Source organism: Poeciliopsis prolifica, unplaced genomic scaffold (genome assembly GCF_027474105.1).
Source record: "Poeciliopsis prolifica strain line A6 unplaced genomic scaffold, Auburn_PproV2 SCAFFOLD043, whole genome shotgun sequence".
In the NCBI taxonomy this organism is placed as follows: Eukaryota; Metazoa; Chordata; class Actinopteri; order Cyprinodontiformes; family Poeciliidae; genus Poeciliopsis; species Poeciliopsis prolifica.
The window spans coordinates 787,726-795,100 of record NW_026562418.1 but is presented as its reverse complement, the minus strand read 5'-3'; positions in this window follow the sequence as shown (position 1 = coordinate 795,100).

Here is a 7,375-nt window from a genome sequence, read left to right as displayed (position 1 = left end):
ACACACTGTCTGTTAGTTATAAATATCTTAGATGGGACGACGCAGAATACCCTGAAGCTATGGGTCATCCGGCGCATCTAGAAGAGGCCATTAAAGTACGCTGAAATGCTCCGTATGTGAAAGGAAGCAGGTTGAGATTCTGTGAGGCATGTGACACGACTCGGTGTTCCGCTGAGCGTTTTTAGTAATGAGGACGATGTGGCGCTCATAAAGTGGATTATGGGCTTTTAAAGTCCTATGGAAACATTCTCAGTGCTAAATTCAACAGACAGACGGCTTCCATCTTCAATCAAATGAGGAGGGAGGCACTGTCTAATGGCAAATATGGAGGCTCATCAGGCCTGGCATTGTTTCACTGACCTTCCACTGAGTTATCTTTGTAAAGCCCCTTTAACTTGTTCACATTTATTCAGGTTACAACCACAAGTTCACTGCACTGTATTGAAATTTTAGTTGCAAGAGTAAGTGAAGTTTTAGCCTGATTAGCTCAAACAAAGAATGAACATAGAGCTTTTAGTAGCAACTGTGATTTAGCTCTAGACTTTGACTGGACCAAAATTGTCGATTTCAAAGTACTTTGAAATAAAAATGACTAAAATCACGCAAAACATTTTTAAAATTGATTTGTTTTACTGTATTTTCTTTGGAAGAAAGGGGTCGTTTTCATTGTAGATCCAACGCTTCTAAAGGATGTTGTATATTTGCTATACTAAAAGTTTTCAAAAATATTTTGGACTTCATTGAGCTAATCTATTTTCAGCGAAAAGGACAGTTTTAACAAATTAAGTTTAATAAATTAAAATAAAGCTAATTTGGTTGCAGCAAAGTCAACTTTTCTGGATAGCTGTGACTCTACTTATTGTAAAAGCTTGGTTATAAAAACATGAATACTTTGTATTGCACTTTAGATTTTCCATTGTAAAACAGAAATAAATAAAAGTTGATAATAATTTTACCCAGATTACAAATAATAGTTCTCTCTCTGCATCTGCTGGAAGGGCCAAATTTGTATCAATGTTGAATGAGAGCTGCGGGCCGCACATCATCAACTGAAGGGCCACAAAGGGAAACCTCAGGTGTCACCTGGCCAGTGAGAAGTTTAGTTTGAAGCATTTCAGGGGAAGGACAGACAGAATGTGAAGTAGGATATGTACAGTATATTGCTGCTTCTTGCACTTCTTCTTCTCTGTTCTTGCATCTGTGCACAAAGATCCCTTCAGAGGCGCCACCGTCAATGTGAAGCGCTGACCTCATTCCTGCGCGGCCTTTAACTTCCTCCTCGTCCAGCAAACTTCAACTCTTCTTGTGGGTTACATCACAAGCCTCTTTACGTAACCGACTCCGCCGGGAGCGACATCAAGCCTCGTTCCTGTCTCTTGGCTTTCTAATTACTTCAAGGCGAATGTCAGCTAATAGATTTAGGGATGAGATAGGAGGAGGTGGCTCAGTTTTAGCGTGGAGCTTATCGCCGAATCACTTCAGAATGGAGACGATCTTGGGATTCTTCGACGGACTCGTTGGCTGCAGGGTGGGTTTGAGTGAAGAAGTCAGAGTAAACAAACCGTCGCCTACAGGCTGGCAGAGATTAGCAAGCAGGGATGTTTGAGGGTGATAATATCCTGAACCAAACACACACACACAAACCCTCTGCTTTTAAACCACTCCTCCTCTTCCTCCATACATGCTGAGAAACTTACCAGCTGGGTGGTATATTTGTTTTCACACCCTGCCCACCCCCCCTTCACCAATTTTTGAGTCCTTCTTGGGGATTTGTGACTAAACGGATTTGCATTCCCACATAATCCCACAAAACGATGCCATTCCTCCGTAAGCAGTGGAAGCTGAGGGTCCACCAAGAAAGTCACCAGAACTCAGTGGGGAGGTAAGGAGAGAGGGGCTCCCCTACCTGCCATGCTAACACTAGCACCTCACATTCAGCTACATCTGAGGTTTGGCTCCTCCATTCAGAAGCTTCAGAGCCAATTAGCACCTGTCCTGTACTCCCAGGCGGGACGGCCCTCCCGCTACAGGGAAGGTGTGATGCTGAGAAATACTGCAGCTGAACCAACAAAGCCAGTGTGCACAGACTCTCATGAATGTAGAAGTGGAAAACTGCATTTTGTCTTTTTTCTTTTTCTCATTACTTATGAAACATGTTTGAACCATGCAGACGGAGATGGCTGGTTCCTGGACTCTTGCTTCCAGTTTGAAGTGACAATCCAAACCTTATCACATCTGGCTCACCAGTGTCTTTTTTCAAAACCTCTTAATCTTCTAATGTGGTGTTTTGCAAGCAATTTAAACACACAAACTTTTAAAAACAAAACATTTACAAAATGCATCCAGTCATAGTCAATAAATTAGAATATATCACTATGTCTCCTTCGTCAGCACAAATTTCTTCATTTGTTCTAAAGCAAGTTAGAACAAAAAACAAAACACCTAAAACAACCATATACAAACAGGATACAAGATCCTCTCCACACCATGATACTGCCACCACCATGCCTCACCAGTAATGTGAAGTTCTAGTTTTCTTCACAGTCACCATAGCCCTGTTGACCACTAATCTCATCTGATTAATGCTCTCCGTGTCAGTGTAGGTGGACTTTTATGTGTGGGTATTAGGTTGGGATGACAGAGCGACTGGTTTGAAATTCAGTTCTCTTCCTCACCTAAACCCGCAGCTCCCTGACCTGACTGCTGTATTTTTTGGACTTTGTGGTGATTTTTGTTCCCTAATGTTCCCATACAAACCTCCTAAGACCTTCACTGACCACGTAGATTCATCCTGAGATTAGATTTTCTCTCGACGCTGGTCATGCCACACTGTGAAACCCTCCGCACCAAATCCCACACTCTCACTTCACGAGTCTCACCAGCCGAACGTCGGGCTTTGTGTATGTAGATGAGCATGTGGGCAGCTGCTGAGCTCAGGATGAACACCGACGGCATTTGAATTTATGTTTTCAATGTGGTGCATTTAGAATTTGCAAGAGATATTTGGTCTCTTAAGAGCTCAACCTTACATGATGTCAAATGTATCCACCTGCTTCTCATCATCTCAGGTCCCTACATAGTCTTTAAGGAGGGGGCATCCGCTGACGGAAAAGCGGTTGCTCATCCCTCCTCTCTGCCCCTTTCTCCCACTCTTCCTCCCACTTCACCCTGCTGTTCCTGTCGATGTGGTCTCCCCGACCCTGCAACACCCCTGCCAAGCTCGTGCCGGTAGTACAGTCTGCCTGTACTCTCGCCTTATAAGGGCAAAACACATTGACAGAGGCAGAGAGAAGGGGCCATGCCTCCTCAGGCAGGCAGGTAGGGGGACAGTGGCTCAAGCACTAAGAAAACAAGATGTCATGAAGAAGAAGAAGGAGAAGAAGAAGCGGCGACGAAGGAGAAGAAATGATATAGCTGATGGAGTGCAGTGTGAGAAGGAAATATGCGTTAGGCTGAATTAACTCCTGAGAACAAAGAGGATGTTTTATAGGAGAAGGCCAACACCTCATCATCTTTATAGAAAACATCTAAAGAAAACCTTTTAGAAGCTTAATGTTTTAATGCGCTATATAGATACAATGCATGTTAAAAAGCATGTCGTACTTACAAAACCTTCAAAAAATAATCCATAGCGTGATAGTAACAATATATTAGCAACATTATTGCTTTGTATGGCAGTACTGCAAACACACAGTTGATGGTTATAATGGATGGATCCAAATACATCGCCAGCCTGAACAAATTGTTGCAAACACATTGTGACAGAAAACTTCATATTGGGGGAATGTTCACTTTCCAACAGAACAAAGCCCCCTGAACATCAAACTGGAGCTATGACGTTTTTACATGTTTCCAATGGCTTAGTCAGAGTCTTGACCTGTTGATATTTACAGATGTTCTCGGTCTTCTGACTCAGTTTGATGCTTTTGATGAAGTAAAATGGAAAAAAGTACTGTAATTGGAGAAAAAAAAAAGTGGTTCTTCAAAGTAATGATTCAGGAGGGGGAGTACATTCTGCAAGCAAAAATGTTCAGATATTTATCTGAAAAGTGTTGAGGATGGTCCACCTCGTCCAGTCCCAATAAAAAACTATAGCGTTTCCGATTGTTATCTAACAGGTAACAGTGTCACTGAAGGCATCTAACCACTGTAGGTCACCGAGGGCAAGAAAGCTTAGAATAATGTTGTAACTACAGTGTGCTGCTTTGACAGCATTTTTCTTTAATGTTTATGTATATTGTGTTTACGGACATTTTAAGTTACTTGTAACTGCAGCATATTCAAAGGCTTTTATTTTGAAGAATCCAGTTTGAGTAATTTCCGGTTGTTTTTCTTTGGGCTGCAGCAAGCATGGCTGAGTATTGTTGTGAGTTCAGCGTGTAATCCAGTGCCATCCACAAGAAATTACATTGAAGCAATGCTGTAAGTTACATTTTCTGTTAAGATGCATCTTACTTAAAATATATCTGATGTTATTTTGTTAAAATAACGTTAATTATTGTGATGGATGTTTTATCATCTATATAGTTTCCTCAACTGTAACTAAGATGTGTATTGTTTGTACTCTTTTTGCCTGCAGTTTTCACCGCAGTTTGTGATGAAGGATGTCAACAGTAAATGGTCAAACTTACTTCACGACTTCATCTCGTCATTTTGCTGTGGTTTAGCTCGGTGTTAACTCAAAGAGTTGCTACACTTTGACAAGAACACTACAGTGAAAAAGCAAGATTCAAGGTTTCAAGTGGTCAAAATGGCATCAAGCAGTAAGTCATCTTTGTCCTCCACTACGAAGACATCTAAATCTTCAGCCAGTGTAGCTCGAGCTAGAGCCAAAGCAGAGGCTGCCAAGGTAAGAGCATCATATGCAACCCACGAAGCTAAACTCAAACTGGAGAAGGCTGTCAAAGAGGCAGAAAAAGCTAAAAGAGATGCTGAAAGTCAACTGGAAACTGTACAAATTGACACAGAGCTCGAAATGTTAAAGTTTCAAAAAGAGGCTGCTGCAGCAGCAGTTGAAGCTCAAGTCTTAGAACAGGCTGAGGCAGTTCAGGTTTTGGATGAAACTGGGATGTCTGATTCGGACAAAGTGAAAATTGAACGCATTAAAGAGTATGTTCAGGCTCAAATTGTCCTAAAGAATTCGGATCAAGCTTCTCAACAGGATGCTGACTCACATGTTAAGGACCTTCCAAAAGTGACACACAGTATAAAAACAGGGAAAGCTGAAAGTGTTGAACTTCGTGAACCAGAGTTTTCATCCAAACCTCCTCATCTAAAATCTTGCAACGAAAAAGATAGCCAGCCTTTTTATTCTAACTATGTCCCTTTGGCTGCCAGGCCTAGAGAACCAGGAAATAGGATATTGGCGTCTGAGCCGTTAGCAGAGTTTTTGGCCAGGCGAGACCTTGTCAGTTCAGGTCTGTACCAATTTGATGATAAGCCTGAGAATTATCGAGCCTGGTACTCTTCGTTTAACAGTGCAGTTAGTGAGGTTCGGCTCACAGCAACTCAGGAATTAGACCTTATGACTAAATGGCTTGGAAAAGAGTCAAGTGAACAGGTGAAGCGGCTACGTTCAGTTCATGTTGGAGATCCTCAAGTAGCTTTGAACAAAGCATGGGAGAGACTACGTGAGTGTTATGCTGCTCCAGAGATCATTGAAAAGTCTCTGTTTCAAAGACTGGACAGCTTTCCCAAAATCTCAGCTAAGGATAACGTCAGGTTACGAGACCTTGGGGATTTACTGATGGAGATCCAAGGAGCCAAAGAGGATGGATATCTCACCGGACTTGCATACCTGGATACTTCACGTGGAATCAGCCCAATTATTGAAAAACTTCCCTTTGCACTACAAGAGAAATGGATCTCTGCGGGCTCGTGGTATAAAGAACAAAACCAAGGACGCTTCCCTCCCTTTGACTATTTTTCTGATTTTGTGCGCTGTGAAGCGAAGAAGAGAAATGACCCAAGTTTCATGAGTCAAGGAAACACAAACACGTTTGTCAAATCAGAGAGAGGAATTAGTAAGAGTTTCACCTCACACAAGCCAGTTTTGGTTTCAAAAACTGATGTCTCAACCAACGATGATCTCAGCAAGACTTGTCCACTGCACAACAAACCACATCCTCTTAGGAAGTGCAGGACATTCAGAAATAAATCATTCAGTGACAGGATGGCCTTTCTGAAGGAGAAAGGAATTTGTTTTAAGTGTTGCTCCTCTGTCTCACATTTTGCTCGAGATTGTAAAGCCTTCTTAAAGTGTTCTGAGTGCAGCAGTGTAAATCATGATACAGTCATGCATCCTGAGCCATCCGCCAAGCCGGTCAGATTACCTTCACCCCAACAGGACAATGGCGGGGAGGGCGATGGTCAGGTTAATGAGGATATTGTTTCGAACAGTTGTACAGAAGTTTGTGGTCCAAGTGCGTTCGGGCGATCATGTTCAAAAATCTGCCTTGCAAAGGTTTATCCCAGTCATTCCAGGCATATGGCAATTAAAACTTATGTCATCTTGGATGACCAGAGTAATCGCTCCTTAGCTAGACCAGAGTTCTTTGAACAATTTAAAGTAGAGAGCAAACCCTTCACATATCACCTTCGTACATGTTCAGGCATGATTGAAACATCTGGCAAAAGGGCAGAAGGATTTCAGATTGAATCGATGGATGGAAAGGTTCAGATCTCACTCCCACCACTCATCGAATGTCCAGAGATTCCAAATAACCGATCTGAAATTCCGACACCAAGTGCGGTACAACATCAACCTCATCTCTGTCACATGGCAGATCAAATTCCAGAACTGGATCCAGATGCAGAAATCTTACTTCTGCTTGGAAGGGATGTTTTAAGAGCACACAAGGTTAGGCAGCAGGTTAACGGACCACACAACGCCCCTTTTGCTCAACGTTTGGATTTAGGCTGGGTTGTTATTGGAGAAGTTTGTCTTGGGGATGTACATAGGCCAGTGATAAGCACATACAAGACAAATGTGTTGAAAAGTCATCGTCATTCAATTTTTCCACCCTGTACAAGCCACATTCATGTTAAAGAAAGTGATGAAACTCTTAGCAGATTCACCCAACCAGAAACGATGCTTGGGAGCCAAGTATTTGTCCAAACAGAGAATGACAACAAGCCTGGTCCATCTCGGGAAGATACAGTGTTCCTACATATAATGGAAAAGAGCGTTTACAAAGGCGAAAGCAACAACTGGGTTGCTCCCCTTCCATTCAGGGAACCACGTCAACGACTACCTGATAATAAAGAGCAAGCAGTCAAACGGTTTCTATCCCTGCAGCGAACTCTTGAAAGAAAACCTGAAATGCAGAGCCAGTATGTGACCTTTATGGAGAAAATATTCACCAATGGACATGCA